Source organism: Giraffa tippelskirchi, chromosome 4, assembly GCF_054371585.1.
Source record: "Giraffa tippelskirchi isolate mGirTip1 chromosome 4, T2T-mGirTip1v1.2.pri, whole genome shotgun sequence".
In the NCBI taxonomy this organism is placed as follows: Eukaryota; Metazoa; Chordata; class Mammalia; order Artiodactyla; family Giraffidae; genus Giraffa; species Giraffa tippelskirchi.
Window position 1 is genome coordinate 121,116,331 of NC_137278.1, and position 18,919 is coordinate 121,135,249.

Below are 18,919 nucleotides of genomic sequence, written 5' to 3' on the forward strand. Positions count from 1 at the left end.
ACTCTTTGGGAAACTAGTAACTAGAAAGTGGTTTGATTGATAGGCATTTATGGCACTCCTAAAGGAAACAAGGTTTGTTAGCTTCAAAATAACCCAACTGTTATTCATAAAGTTTGAAATGGCAACTTTTTGCTCATCTGTTGAAATGTAATTGCCTTAAAAATAACAAATATTTTCCATTTGTCCCTAACTCATTCTTGTTAACAGTGAGAAATGACTCATTGAGAAATGACTTTTGACAGCTTCCAGCTGCTTGGTGGATTTTTATCACTGCCTTTTACTGGGTCAAGAAGCAGCCATGTGTAACCCTTTGGGGCCATTATTGGCTATAAACTCTGTGGCAACTGCACTTGCTACATCATTCATTTAATTGGTTAAAGCCATATACCAGGGAGACCAAAGTTAACATGCTCACAGACGGGATGCCTCATCACAAACAGGAAAGAGAAATATTAATATCATATCTGCCATAGGAGAACATGTAGATGGACTGAATCAAATCCATTACTGATACTACAGCTTAATGCCAAGAGCATGACCTACTGATAAGGAGCCCCTCGCACTTTTATTTCTATATTTTAAAGCCTGCATATATGTTTCAACAGAATTATACAAAACTGAATCCTTTGAGTCATAAGATTCTGGAGCCCAAACATATTATTTCACAAATGAGAAAAGGGATCAGATTTGAAGTATTTACTCAAGATCACACAACTGTTTACCAGCAGAACTCAAGTGAGAACTCATTTCTCCTGATACCTGTTCTAGTGGGGTTTTTGTTACATTTATGGTTCAGAAGGCTGGTGGGCTGCAGTCCATGGGGCCACAAAGAGTTGGACACAGCTGAGGACACACACACACACACACACACACACACACACAGATAATTCTTTAATACTTCTAACAAGTTCACGCAGTAAATGATCTTGCATGATAACCACATTTAGATCCCTAATTGTATTCTAATCTGGTTGTAATCTATCCCTGATGAGTCTCTTCTATTGAAAAGTACTGTGATGGCTTATTGCTGTAACATTTCTTCCTTTTCTCTTCAATAAAAAACTATCTTAAAACAGAGTGACAAATTTATTGTTCTGGTCAGCTGTGTTAATAATGCCTGAAATAAATATCATTTTGTCAGGATGGAAGGAATATAAGGAAAATAATTTAAATTTCCTTTTGTAATGTTTTAATGTTGATCCTGCAATGATTACCTTTTGAAGCATGGCTCATGCTTTCACTTTGAAAATGCTTATGGAATCTGTCTGAGGAAAAAGAATGACCTGAATTTAAGGTTAAACTTGAGTTAAAAAAGAAAAGCAGAGAGATAAGATCAAAGGCAGAATCATCCCTCGGGGCTTCAGGATCTCTCAGGAAAAATAGTTCTCTTCCCCTAAAGTCTCATCAGGCAGAATAAAGCAAACGTACAGCTCTTTGCTCAGCCAGATACAATCAAAGCATTACATTCTAGTCAATAGAACAGGAATTTCCACAAAATTGATAAGGACAGGCTGATGGATAGAGGTCAAAGGAGGCCTTTTTTAAGTTAGTTAGAACTTCTATTAGTACAATTTTCTCCCTCTCTCTCTCTTTTTTTTAATTTCCAGAAAATAGTGATTAAGACTATAGTATGAAAGAAAAATGTCCCACTGAGTCACAAAGCTAAGAATGTCTGTAGTCACGTCCTAATATAAGTTTCTTGTGGAGACTTATAGTTGTGCTGACTCACAGCTTCCCACACACACTGACAGGATAGCAGAAAAGAGCATCTCCCTCTTCCGGTTAATTATAAAATGTATGCATCCAAAAAAAAAAAAGTCATATGGTTGCTTCAGACAAGTTGGATTTTTTTTTATATTTACAGAAATTAAGATCCTCCCAATTAAATACATTTTACAATGAGTCATTTTCGGGTGGAGGAAGATAGCATTGTGGAAAGAAAAGACTACTCCCTCTGGTTTGATATTTTTAAAAATCACGAAAGCAAATGCAAATTACAACAAAGCAAATTGCACAAAGATTCTTCCAATGGATGAGCTAAACTCACAAGTCGTGAACCAAAGAACTGAATGGCACAGGCAAGGAGACCCTGCTGTGACAGTCAGCCACACAGGGTACTTCCATGGATGCTGTGTTCTTTCCTATACTTTCTCTCAAGGGGAGGGGAGGGAAACTAACATTTATTTAGGTCTCACTACATGTTGTGCCAGAGGCAATCATCTACTGGATGCCTTTCCACCTCAGTGTGAGTCTGTGGTATATGATTCCCTCCACTGTATACAGAGAAGAAAAACCCAGCCAGGGAAAAGTGGACTAAGATATACTAATTACATCATGTATATTCATTCAACAAACATTCATTGATTAATCAAGTCCACCTGGAGCCAGGAGAATTTAAAATATCCTGAGTTTGCTTAAAACTAAAATAAGAAACTTAGCACACATGACTCAGAGATATGAGGACTTCAGGAAGTATGAAACACCCATTTCAGTTTGCCAGCTCCATCATCAAGGGCTAGTGATCATGCCTAGAATATATAAAGATGAACTAGTTGTTCAGAATTCATATTTGTGTGTGAAATCATCTAACATTATGCACCGTGTGTTAGAGCAACCACCAGCAACATGGAGCAACTTAATTGAAACTTAAATTGGTTAAGTCAATACAATTTAAAATTTGGTTTTTTAGTCTCAGTAGCTACATGTCAGCTGCTTGATGGCCACATATGACAAGAGGCGTGTCCTGGCCAGCACAGATACGGAACACCATCAACATATCACATTCTGCTGTACAGCACTGCCGGATTGTAAACATTCTAAGTTGCGACAGGGATTTAATATATAACCTTGTTTCAGAGATTTTTGAAAAAATCTGCTTTGTTTGTATAACATGTTGTGATTTTTCAAAGCCTGAAAAAGAAGAAATTCCCTGGCTGTGCAGTGGTTAAGACTTGGCAATTTCACTGCCGTGGCCCAGGTTCTATCCCTGGTCAGGGAACTAAGATCCTGAAAGCCATATGGCACAGACAAAAAAAAAAGAAGCCTGGAAAATATTATCTATTGGGCTTCCCTGGTGGTTCAGTGCTTAAGAAACCAGTGTGTAAAGCAGGGGACTCCGGTTCGATCCCTGGTTCAGGTTTGACCTATTGAGCTGACACACCACAACTCCTGAAGCCCATGCACCTAGAGCCTGCGCTCTGCAACAAGAGAAGCCACTGCAATGAGAAGCCCACATGCCACAACTGGAGGGTAGCCACAGATCACTGCAACTAGAGAAAGCCTGCACACAGCCATAAAGACCCAGTGCAGCCAAAACTAAAAATTACTTAAAAAAATTTTTTTAACAGAAATCATCTTTAAAAAAATTTATCTGATCCATTCTGAGATTACTCCCATTCTGTGGTGAAGGCACATGACACCTCGGGAGACTAGGTGACCGACAAGGTCATATATTAGTATCCAAGAGCAGAGTGGAGAAAACCTGCTAATCCAGGTGTTCAGGGCATGGTGCAGAAACACAACACTCAGAAGGCAACTGTGGCTTTGAATCCCAGCTCCGATACCTACCAGCTGAGTGACATGGAACAAGTACAAAACTCTTCTGGGCTTTGGGTTCCTCATCTGAAAAAATGGGGGTGATAATGACAATCTTATAGAAAGAAGCATCCATCACCAGATGGTTAACTTGGTATGCTACCCAGTCTGACAATGGTCCTCCTCCTGCAGGCAGGATTTTTCTTTTCAATCTTAATTTAAATTTTTTTCAATGTTATACTCTACAAATAGGATCAACAGAAGTGGTTCACAATTTAAGAAGCTGATTTTGAGTACATTGACATTTCCAACTGTTATATATACTCTCCTCCCAGCTGCTATATTTGTGTTACTTCAGAATAGTTGTCAAGATTATATGAGAGTTTAAATAGTGCATAAATCTGACATGTCAACATTCAATAAATGCAAGTCCCCTCTTCACCTTCTTCCTCTACCCAAACTTTTTTTAAAACTTACTGGTATCCACCTGTCACATAGTTTAAAAGCCTAGATCCTATCCTCTATGGAAAAATGACTCAGCAAGCTTATTTACAATCTGATAATGTAACACATAGTTTCCACAAGAATCTATGTCACGTATGATATCAGAAATCAGCAGGAAAATAGGATTAAACACTCAGAAACTTGTTTTTCAGGAAGCTTTAAGAATGCCTCTATTCCTATATTGATTATCCAGCTAATACCTCCAGAGAGGTATATTCTAAATGTTTCTTCTGTTTGGCTTGGGAAAACATCATGGGATGACCCTAAAATGAACTTACCTTTCTAATTATTTGGGGTTCAAGGTATTAAATTTAATTTACATATCTGAAGTCAATGATTTATAATTCTAGATCAGCTCTGAATTTTTCAAGCAACTCTTTATTTTAATTCATTTTAATTTTTCAAAAATATACCTGTACGGTATTCTCCACCAAGGGCTTCCCTCATAGCTCAGTTGGTAAAGAATATGCCTGCAATGCAGGAGATCTGGATTCACTCTCTGGATCGAGAAGATCCCCTGGAGAAGGAAATGGCAACCTACCCCAATATGCTTGCCAGGAGAATCCCATGGACAGAGGAGCCTGGCAGGCCACAGACCATGGGGTCGCAAGAGTCGGACACGACTTAGCAACTAAACCACAATTCTCCACCAGAGTCGTTAAACAAAGAAGCAAAAGGACGTCTCAAGTAGGTGGATGCTTTAAGTATCTTCTGGCTGGTACTGGTGCTGGGACCACTCGGCCTGAGAATAGGCTGACAGATGTGAACTTTAAAGTGCCTGCTAACAGCCTGTCGTGGGTAGCTAACATTTTGCCTTTATAGAGGCTCCACGGAAACGTTTTCTGGAATCCGAAACCAAGTCTGTGAAACCGGAAGTAAGGAAGGCATTATCCCATTTTCCCAGGTGAGAAGCTTGAGAAAGCAGATGCTGTACTGACATGACACAGACCATTATAAAACCAGGACTAGAACTCAAGTCATTTGACTCCTCCTCTGATGTTTTTTCTATTATCCCAGGAGGTTCAGTGGTAAAGAATCTGCTTGCAGTGCAGGAGACGCAGGAAACGCAGGTTTGATTCCTGGGTTGGGAAGATCTCCTGGAGAAAGAAATGACAACCCACTCCGGTATTGGTATTCTTGCCTGGAGAATTCCATGGACAGAGGAGCCTGGAGGGCTACAGTCCAGAGGGTGACAAAGAGTCAGCTGAGCAACTGGGCACACACGCACTATTATCAAAGCCATTGAATTAAAGAAAGCTCTCATTCAAATAGACCTGAACATAGTACCTTTATTTCATCTAATAAATCAAAATGAGTATGCAGAGAATGGCCACATGATCAAACCAGAGAGCCAGCCAGTGAAGACCAGGAAAACCCACAGGGTCAGACAGGCAGCAAGAGGAAAGGAAATTGGATGAGGTCGTCTAGCTAGGTTTGTCATGGCTTTTCTTCCAGAAGCAAGTGTCTTAACTTCATGGCTGTGGTCACCATCCTCAGTGATTTTGGAGCCCAAGAAAATAAAATCTGCCACTGCTTTCACTTTTTCCCCATCTACTAGCTATGAAGTGATAGGACTGGATGCCATTATCTTAGTTTTTTGAATGTTGAATTTTAAGCCAGCTTTTTCACTCTCGTTTTTGACCCTCATCAAGAGGCTCTTTAGTTCCTCTTCACTTTCTGCCATTAGAGTGGTATCATCTGCATATCTGATCCTGCCGTGGAGAGAACAGTAAATGAAGGTCACTGCTCTTTGTCTTACTATCATCCTCAGCATCACTGTCGGAGGATGAGAGTCTTAACCATTCGGTGATGATCAGATCACATTTAGTATCAGTTTTGGCTCTTCAAGGTCTGCTCATAAAAACATGGTGATAATAAAAAACAATAGCAAGTATCACTTATTTGAGTGTCTGCTCTGTGTCAAATGTTGTATTTCACCTTTTAATTTAATCCTCATGGCTTTTTTTTAAACTATGTGTCATTATCAACATTTTACAAATAAAGAAACCGAATCTGAAACACATCAAGTCGGTAAGTGGTGGAGGCAGGATTCCAAGCTGGTGTGTCTGACTTCACATGATTTTCTATTCCCCTTCCTGTATGCTCAGAGCAGGGACACTTGAAACAATAACTAATAAGATAAACGACTTGGGGATGAATATTAAGAGCACGCGTGAGAACACAGCATTGTGTTTAAACATTGTAAACTCTGTTATTGAAAAGAGGAATTGGGTTTCATATAATCAGTAGAACCAAAACTAGGCGTGGAAGTTATAGAGGCAAGAGGGTACCTTGACATAGAATTTTCTAGTAGAATAGTCAAAAGATGGAATAGATTTCTTCAAGAACCTTCACATCACCATTTGACAAGGAAATTGCAAACGTTGTTTTCAAGTATCAGCCAAGTAGTTGAAATCAGTGTCTTCTGGGGTCCCTCCTAGACTGGAAACAATCTATGAATTTATATCTAGTCATCACTGGTATGTAAGTGAAAAGAAAATCAAGAGAGGAAGAGATCTAACAACATGTAATTACTGAGAGTCCAAGAAAACAGTACTAGACACTCAACCACAGGGACTAAGATGCGTGAGCCCAATCCAAAAAGAATTAGAGAGCCAGGCAGGGAAAGAAGGACTGCCACAAGAAGAAGAAGCGTGGTCCATAGTTTTGACTACTGAGCTACAAATTGCTGGCAGAGGAAACAAAGCAAGGTCCTGTCCGAAGCATGATAGTTTCACAAGAGATTCAAATTCTCATGTCACTGGCAAGATGTGTGTCTGTGGCCAAGTTTCACAGTGAATTCTCACTAAATGTTGGTTTGGTGGTGGTTTAATTGCTAAGTTGTGTCCAACTCTTTGCAACCCCATGGACCATAGCCCACCAGGCTCCTCTGTCCATGGGATTTCCCAGGCAAGAATACTGGAATGGGTGGCCATGCTCTTCTCCAGGGGATCTTCCCAACCCAGGGATAGAATCTGGGTCTCCTGCATTGTGGGTGAATTCTTTACAGACTGAGGCACCAGGGAAGCCCAAATGTTGGTTTACATTATTGTTATTCCTAAGTATAGATTTTTTTCCCCAGGATATGGGGCAAAGCCAAAGCTAGTCAAAGCTACCCTTTCTCAGAAGACTGCTCCGATACAGAAGGACTTCAGTAAACCATGTCATCTTCTACTTTTAAACTAGAAAATATGAAAAAGCTCTACTTCTGAAAACTGATACCTACTCATGGAAGTTTCTAAACTTAAGAGAGGTTTAAACTTAAATTGTGGTTAAAGTTTCCTGTCATGGTTCTCCTGCTATGTGAAATAGTTTACGCAAAGTTCAGTTCAAAATGCATTTACCAGTAGCTGCTGTGGGTATGTTTGCAGGCTCCACAATCATGTTTTCTGTATTCAAATTTACCTGGATCCATCCAACTGTGAAATCCTGACAAGTTATTTGAGCTCTCTGGGCCTCAGTTTCCTCATTTGTAAAATGGAGCTAATCATAGTCCCAACTTCAGATGACCATTAAAAGGATTTGTAAAGCAGTTACAACATTGCCCGCTTGCATAGCAAGGTTACCTATTATAATTCTGGTTATTTGTCAGGCATCACAATGGGAAGGAGAGATACAGATAAACAAGGCAAGGTTTATGATCGTAGATGAATTTCTCAGCCCCTGAAGAAAGATTCAAGAGCAGAATTCCCTAAAATGTGCCAATTGCAGAGAGGAGGGTACAATGGAGGCAGAGAGAAGACGTAACTAACTGAACCTGGGAAGACTTCCTGGAGGAGGGAATACTCAAACTAATTCTTCAAGAATGAGTAGATGGTAAAGTTCTAATGGAATCCTTGAAATCTTTTGGCCAAAAAATATTTCACCCAAAAGCTTAGCAAATGAAAAACCTTTCCAGATGTCCTAACTGATTTAAAATAATAATAATAATCAACCAACATATTAATAGAATTTGGTCATATCAATTGAAATATGACAATTTTTTGGTCTAATTTCCATCTATGTGCTTAATAGCTCAGTCATGTCCTACTCTTTGCCACCTTTTGGATCATAGCCCACCAGACTCCTCTGTCCACGGGATTTTTCAGGCAAGAATACTGGAGTGGGTGGCCATGCCCTCCTCCAAAGGTTGTTCTTTTTTTTTTCCTCTTTTAAATTCGTTTATTTATCTATTTTTTAACTTTATAATATTGTATTTGACCCATGGATTTAACCCAAGTCTCTTGCATCTTCTGCACTGGCAGGTGGTTTCTTTACCACTAGTGCCACCTGGAAAGGCCCTATAATATAATATAATATAATATAATATAATATAATATAATATAATATACGTGTCTCTTATTGTATTCCTTGGGAATCTAGACTGTAGACTGTGAGGGAAGTGAAAGAAGAAAGACTGAGCAGCGAGAGAAGCTGGGCTGTGATTCAAGCTGAAAAATGTCCTCAGCCAGTCCCTACAGGGAGCTCTCAAACTGGGATGACCTTGGGTCTCTGGGCGTCTGGGCCTTTTTACCTCCATAGTGACCAATCTTCAGACACAGGCTGACTGAGATGAGTCCATGACCTTGTATGAGGCCAAGGGCAATTCCCAAAGAGGGCTGACAGCTGAGGACTGAGCTGGCAATACTCCCAATAGGTGGAGATAAGTCCCTCAGTCGTAAGTATGATGTTCTTGATTTAATGTCAGCCTCTTGCCCACTAGAATGTAAACTCACAAAGGCAAGGATCTGGTATTTTTTCTGAGGTGTCTCAGGTGCCCCAGAGTATCTGCACATGACAGGTATTTCATAGTGTTTGTTAAATTAATGAATCAATGGTAGAAAATTATTATATCATACAGCATAAACCTAAACCAAAAGTTTCCAAAGGATGAAGTCAAGTTGGCACATAGAATACTTTCAAATGACCTGTACCAGGACTTCCCTGGTGATCCAGTGGTTAAGAATCTGCCTGCCAAATTATATGTAACTTTGTTTTGTATTTTCCAAGCCTCCTGTAAATGTGTTATCATACTCTCATAATTTGAAAAAAGCTTTAAAAAGTATTTTAAAATAAAAAGAATCTGCCTGCCAATGCAGGGGACAGGGGTTCCATCCCTGGTTAGGGAAGATCCCACATGCCAAGGAGCAACTAAGCCAGTGGGTCTCAAAGACTGAGCCCACATGCCTAGAGCCGCTGAAGAACAAGAGAAGCCACTGAAATGAGAGGCCCTTTCACCACAACAGAAAAAGCCCATCTGCAGCAAGGAAAACCCAGTGCAGACAAAGATAAATATAATTTTTTTTAATTTGTATTTATTATTGGTACTATGGTTTTTTATCATAGTATCATAGTATCATAGTATTATCAAGGCTATGGTTTTTCCAGTGGTCATGTATGGATGTGAGAGTTGGACGGTGAAGAAAGCTGAACACTGAAGAATTGATGCTTTTGAACTGTGGTGTTGGAGAAGACTCTTGAGAGTCCCTTGGACTGCAAGGAGATCCAATCAATCCATCCTAAAAGAGATCAATCCTGGGTGTTCATTGGAAGGTCTGATGTTAAAGCTGAACTCCAATACTTCAGGCACCTCATGCGAAGGGTTGACTCATTGGAAAAGACCCTAATGCTGGGTAGGATTGGGGGCAGGAGGAAAAGGGGACGACAGAGGATGAGATGGTTGGATGGCATCACTGACTCGATGGACATGGGTTTGGGTAGACTCCGGGAGTTGGTGATGGACAGAGAGGCCTGGCGTGCTGCGATTCATGGGGTCGCAAAGAGTCGGACACGACTGAGCGACTGAACTGAACTGATTATTGGTACAAAACTTTGAAAAGTATGCTTCTTTTTAAAATCTTGGTTTACACTACTATTCAACATAGTTTTGGAAGTTTTGGCCACAGCAATCAGAGCTGAAAAAGAAATAAAAGGAATACAGATAGGAAAAGAAGAAGTAAAACTCTCACTGTTTGCAGATGACATGATCCTCTACATAGAAAACCCTAAAGACTCTACTAGAAAAATACTAGAGTTGATCAATGAATATAGTAAAGTTGCAGGATATAAAATTAACACACAGAAATCCCTTGCATTCCTATACTCCAATAATGAGAAAACAGAAAGAGAAATTAAGGAAACAATACCATTCACCATTGCATCAAAAAGAATAAAATACTTAGGAATATATCTACCTAAAGAAACAAAAGACTTATATATAGAAAACTATAAAACACTGATGAAAGAAATCAAAGAGGACACAAACAGATGGAGAAATATACCGTGTTCATGGATTGGAAGAATTAATATAGTGAAAATGAGTATTCTACCCAAAGCAATCTACAGATTCAATGCAATCCCTATCAAGCTACCAATGGTATTTTTCACAGAACTAGAACAAATCATCTCACAATTTGTATGGAAATATAAGAAACCTCGAATAGCCAAAGCAATCTTGAGGAAGAAGAATGGAACTGGAGGAATCAACCTGCCTGACTTCAGGCTCTACTACAAAGCCACAGTCATCAAGACAGTATGGTACTGGCACAAAGATAGAAATATAGATCAATGGAACAAAATAGAAAGCCCAGAGATAAACCCACGCACATATGGACACCTTATCTTCAACAAAGGAGGCAAGAATATACAATGGAGAAAAGACAATCTCTTTAACAAGTGGTGCTGGGAAAACTGGTCAACCACTTGTAAAAGAATGAAACTAGAACACTTCCTAACACCGTACACAAAAATAAACTCAAAATGGATTAAAGATCTAAACGTAAGACCAGAAACTATAAAACTCCTAGAGGAAAACATAGGCAAAACACTCTCCGACATAAATCACAGCAGGATCCTCCATGACCCACCTCCCAGATTATTGGAAATAAAAGCAAAAATAAACAAATGGGACCTAATTAAACTTAAAAGCTTTTGCACAACAAAGGAAACTATAAACAAGGTGAAAAGACAGCCTTCAGAATGGGAGAAAATAATAGCAAATGAAGCAACAGACAAACAATTAATCTCAAAAATATACAAGCAACTTCTGCAGCTGAATTCCCGAAAAATAAACGACCCAATCAAAAAATGGGCCAAAGAACTAAACAGACATTTCTCCAAAGAAGACATACAGATGGCTAACAAACACATGAAAAGATGCTCAACATCACTCATTATTAGAGAAATGCAAATCAAAACCACAATGAGGTATCATTTCACACCAGTCAGAATGGCTGCTATCCAAAAGTCTACAAGCAATAAATGCTGGAGAGGGTGTGGAGAAAAGGGAACCCTCTTACACTGTTGGTGGGAATGCAAACTAGTACAGCCACTATGGAGAACAGTGTGGAGATTCCTTAAAAAACTGGCAATAGAACTGCCATATGACCCAGCAATCCCACTGCTGGGCATATACACCGAGGAAACCAGAATTGAAAGAGACGCGTGTACCCCAATGTTCATCGCAGCACTGTTTACAATAGCCAGGACATGGAAGCAACCTAGATGTCCATCAGCAGATGAATGGATAAGGAAGCTGTGGTACATATACACAATGGAATATTACTCAGCCATTAAAAAAAATACATTTGAATCGGTTCTACTGAGATGGATGAAACTGGAGCCCATTATACAGAGTGAAGTAAGCCAGAAAGAAAAACAACAATACAGTATACTAATGCATATATACGGAATTTGAAAGATGGTAACGATAACCCTATATGTGAGACAGAATAAGAGACACAGATGCATGGAACAATTTTATGGACTCTGAGGGAGAAGGTGAGGGTGGGACGTTCTGGGAGAATGGCATTGAGACATGTGTATTGTCATATGTGAAACAGAGCACCATTCCATGTTCGATGCATGTGACAAGGGCTCAGGGCCGGGGCAATGGGATGATCCAGAAGGATGGGATGGGGAGGGAGGTGGGTGGGGGGTCCGGAAGGGGAACACATGTAAACCCATGGCTGATTCATGTCAATGTATGGCAAAAACTATTACAATATTGTAAAGTAATTAGCCCCCAACTAAAATAAATAAATTTATAAAAAAAAAAAAATACTAATGTATAATTACAGTGAAAAAATAAATAAATAAAATAAAATAAAATCTTGGTTTAATGTATATTATCATATGTGAAATAGACCCCCAGTCCAGGTTCGATGCATGAGACAGGGTGCTCAGCGCTGGTACACTGGGATGACCCAGAGGGATGGGATGAGGAGGGAGGTGGGAGGGAGGGTCAGGATGGGGAACACATGTACTCCCATGGCTGATTCATGTCAATGTATGGCAAAAACCACTACAATATTGTAAAGTAATTAGCCTCCAATTAAAATAAATAAGTTAATTTAAAAAAATTAAATAAAATCTTGGTTTAAAACCTGTGATCAGTGATCTGAAAATCTGTTTAAGTTCAGTTTAATACTTGATTTTTAATGGCTGGTTTTATGGGCTTAATTGTGTCTCCCCAAAATTCATATGTTAAAGTCCTAAACTTCAGCCATTCATAATGTAATCACATTTGGAAATAAGATATTTAAATGGGTGATTAAGTTAAATAAGGTCATCAGGTTGAACCCTAATCTTATAATACTGGTGTCTCTATAAGAAGAGGATATTTGGACAAAGACACATATGCTCATAGGAAAAAGTCATGTTCGCACAGAGAAAGAAAATAGCCATCTGCAAGCCAAAGAAAGAGACCTCAAAAGAAACCAAGCCTACAAACACCTTGACGCCATACTATTCAACCATAAAAAAAGAAGGAAATTTTGTAATTTGTGACAATGTGGATGAAGGTGGAGGGCACCATGTTAAGGGAAACAAGCCAAAGAGAGACAGACAAATACCATATGCTATCATTTTTATGTGGAATCTGAAAAAAAAAAGATTGAACTCATAAAAACAGAGTAGAAAAGTGGTTACTAGGTGCTGGAGAGTGGGGAGGATCGGGAGAAGTTGGTAAAATGTACAAACTTTCCGTTATAAGATGAGTCAGTTCTGAGCATCTAATGTATAAATAATATGGTAACTAAAGTTTTTGACATTGTATTGTATGATTGAAATTTGCTAAGAAGTTAGAACTTAAATGTTCCCATCCCAAAAAAAAGGTAAATATGTGAGATGACGATGACTCAGTTAACATTTATTAAATCATCACATTTTACATCTTAAATATCTTACCATTTTATTGGTCAATTATACTTCAATAAAGCTGAAAAAAGTGAATGTGGGTCCATATTTTAAATAATGCTATTGATGAGCCCCTGGTGGCTCAGTAGGTAAAGAGTCTGCCTGCAGTGCGGGAGACCCGGGTTTGATCCTTGTGTTGGGAAGATTCCCTGGAGAAGGAAATGGCAACCCACTCCAGTATTCTTTTTTTTTTTTTTTTTAATAAATTTATTTATTTTAGTTGAGGGCTAATTACTTTACAATATTGTAGTAGTTTTTGCCATACCACTCCAGTATTCTTGCCTGGAGAATCCCATGGACAGAGGAGCCTAGCAGGCTACAATCCATGGGGTCGCAAAGAGTCAGACACGACTGAGCAACTTCACTATATGTATCTATATATATCTATATTGATGAATGAAAAGAAAGGTACTTAATTTTTAATAGACCAGGTTCAATCATTGCTTTTCCCTTGTCAAGTGTCTCATGTAAGGAGTAAGCAAAAGGCTTCTCCACAACGTCAGAGATGTGCTTACATTATGAGTATCTTTTTAATCTGCAATTTCTTTGCAAGGGGCGTTTACAAGCCACGTGTCTATTTGGTAAGTACTCATTCGGTGAAAACAATGTAATCTGAAAAGCCACTTACTAAATGCTGCTTTGAAATATACTGCAAGCAAACAAAAGAGGGAGACTAACAGCCCCTTCTCGTCTCTATTCCTCACTCAGGGAACGTTCCACACTATTCAGGATACACAACGAACTCACCCAGAAAGTTTGCTGGGGACTGTTGGCACCAGCCATTCTACACGTGCTAGTAAGCTGGATCCCTTTCTTACATTTTTAGACAGAAACAAGTAACAGTTCCAGTATTTTCTTCCCAGACCCCATTGCTGCCTTTAGCCAACCTCTGGGATGCATGAACCTCCACCTTGGAGACCAGACTACTTGGATAAACAAAGAGAACAGCTGGTTTTTGAATTACTCCTTAGACAAAAGCCGTCTCTGCCCTAGTTCTATTATGTGTAGAATTATCGGGGCCCAGAGTGACCTGCCATTCTCTGAAATGCCTCTCTAACCACAAATGCCAGCCCTCACACTTTTCATTCAAGAGCATTCACTCTTCTGTCTGATCTGCCACCTGATTGCCCTGCAGTGTGTCCCTCTAAAAGCAGAGACAAAATCATGAAATCACTTGGCATTCCCTAAAGGAAATCTAGGGTCGAGTGTTATTCTTTGGTGTTTGAATCTCTGAGTTCAACCCAGAGGATGCACAGTTCAGAAGCATATAATTGAATTTCCTCTCACCAGCCTGCCTGGGCTTGTTGTCTGTCACTCATCAGAGCCAATGTCTTTGTAAAGGGCTTTAGGAGCCGCATCTTAATGTCGCTGAGCAGATAACATATTAGCTGTTAATTGACACACGGAAATGCTCCGTAATTGTGTTCCTGTCTTTGTTAGAGGATGAAAAGTGACATGATTTACCACTGCCGTTTCTTCTTCCAGTTTTCAGAGAGGTTATAATCTGAACGCCCCTCATCCCCTAAGGTCAAGTCACACTGTCTCTGTTCCTGTGGCAAGACTGGTCTTCTTATTAAATTATGCTAATATCTTTCAGAGTTTAAGCGATTGTTAAGCTGATTTTCCCTCATAGTAATGGTGTTTTATTTTGGTGGGTTGTTTTTTTTTATTTTATCATACTGACAAAATTTCCCTCAAGGGTGTCATTTTCTTCTAGAAGTTGTGAAAGGTATTATGATATTAAAATGTTTAAGTATTTAGTTGTAAGCCATTTCTATTTCTTCAAATTGCCTTCCATTCTTTATTAAGTCCTCATAGACAATCTTATACAATGTTAAGTAAAGTGTATACATACAGTCTTTTTTTCCAGTTTTTTTCGATTAAATGTATTTTTTATGTCAGCCTACTAAATGAACTTAGGCATTCTTCATTTTCTCATGTTAAAAATAAGAAAAATAATGTCTACCTCTTGAGACTGTTTTTGTGGGTTAAATTGTGCTAACGTGGTAGAATCAACCAACAAGATGAGGGAAGCACGATTAAATCTGAATTTAATGTGAATATATTGATATAGCCCACAAAATTATAATTTTAATAGTAATCAGTTCCCTCATATTATTTCATCAGTTCACTGACAATGTCCAAAAGTGAAAATGCTAAATGCATTTAGCATAAATTTATCCTACTTGCCTCTGAAATGAATGCAAAGTAACTGGTATCTGTCACCTTTCTTATTAATCTGTTAATAAAAACAGGAATAAAAACTTATATTTATGCAATGCTTTACCATTTGAAAATTTCTCCCGCTCACTTGCTTGAATCAGTTAGAAGCCTTATAAGGTTGATAGATATTATTTTTCACACTTTACAGATGAGAAAAAAAATAAGCTTCAGAGGTAAATAACTTTTCCATCGTTGGGTTAGATTGAAGTCTGCATATTCCAAATGCAATATTCTTTTCACCACAGCACACAGCCAAGACTCACTGCTCCCCAGAAAGAATCAAATTTCAGGGTTTTCTCATTTTTTTCATGTGAGTTTAATCAGTTTTCAAATATGTCATAGCTTCCTTTAATTTGTATTTCATTATTTGTAAACAAGGCTATATGATTTGCTGCAATGTGAGCCTACTGTTATATAAACTCTGAATAGACAGGAAGTAGATCATTTACCACATCCTCCAGAGCCTGCATCTTTGACCTTACAGTAAATAAAAAATCGTTTGCATTCCCTCTCATGCTCAGTTAGTTGACAATAATCCCACAATTAAAAAGCTTGTTGGAAAAGACCTTGCTTTGTAAACATAAAGCCTGCGACAGAAGTTATGGGAATCGATGTAACTCAGTAACCTTTCCTTACACTAAATTCCACACTGATCAGTGCCCCTTGGGAGCTGGCTCTTTTGAAAGCAGAATGCTTTTGTCTGTACAGACCCAGCACACCAAGTCAGTCCCACTTCTTACTATTTCAGCATCCAAACTTCAGATACCCAACCAGGTTACCCGAGTGTCTTTCAGAGGGGGAATTTCCTAGCAGCACAGCTGACCTCCACTAACCCAGACTGCCTGCAGTCTCAGGGTTTGTCTGGAGCCATTTGGCCTTTGAGACTGGGGAGGTCAGTCAGTTCCCCAGGGCATTCATTCCTTGCTGTCTGTCTCAGGAGGGACTTTTCTTTGTTTGTTCCCAACTTGTAAGCCTTGAGGCTTCCCCATTGGCTCAGTGGTAAAGAATCTGTCCGCAATGCAGGCGACACAGGAGACACAGGTTTGATCCCTGAATCAGGAAGATCCCCTGGAGAAGGAAATGGCAACCCACTCCAGTATTCTTGCCTGAAAAATATCCCCTGAACAGTGGAGCCTGGCGGGCTACGGTCCATGGGGTCACAAAGAGTCGGACACGACTGAGCACAGCAAAGGCCTGTCAACTTCAACATGAAGGCAGTGAAGCAAAATGATGTTTCCCAAAGAGAAACGAAGGAAAGAAAATCTCTTTTTAAACTCCTGACCTTATGAAACATTTGAGTGAACAAAAACTGTTGACAGTCTTAAATATGTCGAGTACGAGATGCCAAAATTTATTCTCAGAGCTATATCTTGGCTGTCTAACTTAAATGATTTGGTCATTACCTTTTGGAAGCCCAGCATGAATGATAGAGTTTCAGATGTTCAGGAAGGGCTGGAAAGAAACAACGAACTGTTCTAGCAGTAGAAACCAGCAGTGGAGACCAACATATTTCTGCCCATCATTGAAAACTTCTAGCACAACAATAATGATTGTTGTTGCTCAGTCACTCAGTCGTGTCTCTTTGTGACCCCATGGACTGCAGCACACCAGGCTTCCCTCTCTTTCACTATTTCCCAGAATTTGTTCAACTCATGTCCATTGAGTCAATGATGCCATCCAACCATCTTATCCTCTGTCTTCCCCTTCTCCTCCAGCCCTTAATCTTTCCCAGCATCAGGGGCTTTTCCAATGAATCGGCCTTTCACATCAGGTGAACAAAGTATTGGAACTTCAGCTTCAGCAGCAGTCCTTCCATTGAATATTCAGAGTTGGTTTCCTTAGGATTGACTGGTTTGACGACAAATGTCCCTCTAGTCAAAGCTATGGTTTTTCCAATATTCATGCACAGATGTGAGAGTTGGGCTATAAAGAAAGCTGAGTGCCAAAGAATTGATGCTTTTGTGTGGTGTTGGAGAAGACTCTTGAGAGTCCCTTGGACTGCAAGATCAAACCAGTCCATCCTAAAGGAAATCAGTCCTGAATATTCTTTGGAAGGACTGATGCTGAAGCTGAAACTCCAATACTTTGGCCACCTGATGTGAAGAACTGACTCATTGGAAAAGACCCTGATGCTGAGAAAGATTGAAGGCATAACGAGAAGGGTAAGACTTAGGATAATATGGTTGGGTGGTATCACTGACTCAATGGACGTGAGTTTGAGCAAGCTCAGGGAGTTGGTGATGGACAGTGAAGCCTGGCATGCCGCAGTCCATAGGGTTGCAAAGAGTTAGACACGACTGAGCAACTGAACTAAACTGAACTGCCTGGTTTGATCTTGCTGTCCAAGGGACTCTCAAGAGTCTTCTCTAACACCACAGTTCAAAAGCATCAATTCTTTGACACTCAGCCTTTTTTATGGTCCAAATCTCTACATACATACATAACTACTGGAAAAACCATAGCTTTGACTAGATGGACCTTTGTAGGCAAAGTGATGTCTCTGCTTTTTAATATGCTGTCTAGGTTGGTCTAGCTTTTCTTCCAAGAAGAAGTGTCTTGTAATTTCATGGCTGCAGTCACCATCTGCAGTGATTTTGGGGCCCAAGAAAATAAAGTCTGTCACTGTTTCCATTTTTTTCCCCCATCTATTTGCCATGAAATGACGGAACTGGGTGCCACGATCTTAGTTTTTTGAATGTCGAGTTTTAAGCCAGCTTTTTCTTAGTTGGTATCAGTGCTATACCAATACATTTACCATGTGCTGATATGCATCATCTTCTATGAATCTTATAAGAAGTGTCAGAGGAATTATGATGATTCCTCTCCATTCTGTTAAATGAAAAAACAGTGGTTCAGAAAGTTAAGGTGGTTTGCCCAGGGTCACCAGCTAGGCAGGTACAGGAATAGAAACCAATGTTATGACTCCTCTGTGGTATTCTACTTCATTTTCCACCTACGAAAGAGAAAAATGGCACATATACGTATGAAGAAAAAGTGAAAGTGTTAATACCTCAGCCGTAACCAATTCTTTGCAACCCCATGGACTGTAGCCTGCCAGCTCCTCTGTCCATGGAATTCTCCAGGCAAGAATACTGGAGGGATAGCCATTCCTTTCACCAGGGGATCTTCTCAATCCAGAGATCAAACCCGGGTCTCCTGAATTGGCAGACACGTTCTTTACCATCTGAGCTACCAGGAAAACCCATACCTATGAAGGTGTGTCCTTAAACCTATAAAAGCTCCATTTTAATAGCAGCTTATTTCTATATAAGTAGTGCTCTTGTCAACTTAATGCTCTGCTTTTGCTATTCCTCTTAGGAGCTCTTTTTAAAATTTCTTTGCTGCACCAGGTCTGTTAATACCATTTTACAATGCTAATAGCCCCCAGTGAGAAGCACCCTTATTAGTTAAATAAACAAACAATTTGATTCTAAATCTAAGAGCAAAGTCATAATTGATGAATACGAAGTGACCCAAGGGTTTT

At 39.5% G+C, this 18,919-nt stretch overlaps 1 long non-coding RNA gene across 1 annotated transcript in view; it reads right to left on the bottom strand.

Moving 5' to 3' along the window:
• LOC145503636 (uncharacterized) overlaps positions 1-16,939 on the bottom strand; it is a 51,342-nt gene extending 34,403 nt beyond the window's left edge. The window contains exon 1 of the long non-coding RNA XR_014051605.1: positions 16,839-16,939. This is a non-coding gene — a long non-coding RNA (uncharacterized LOC145503636). The remainder of the gene's footprint in view (positions 1-16,838) is intronic.
• Positions 16,940-18,919: the final 1,980 nt, after the last annotated feature.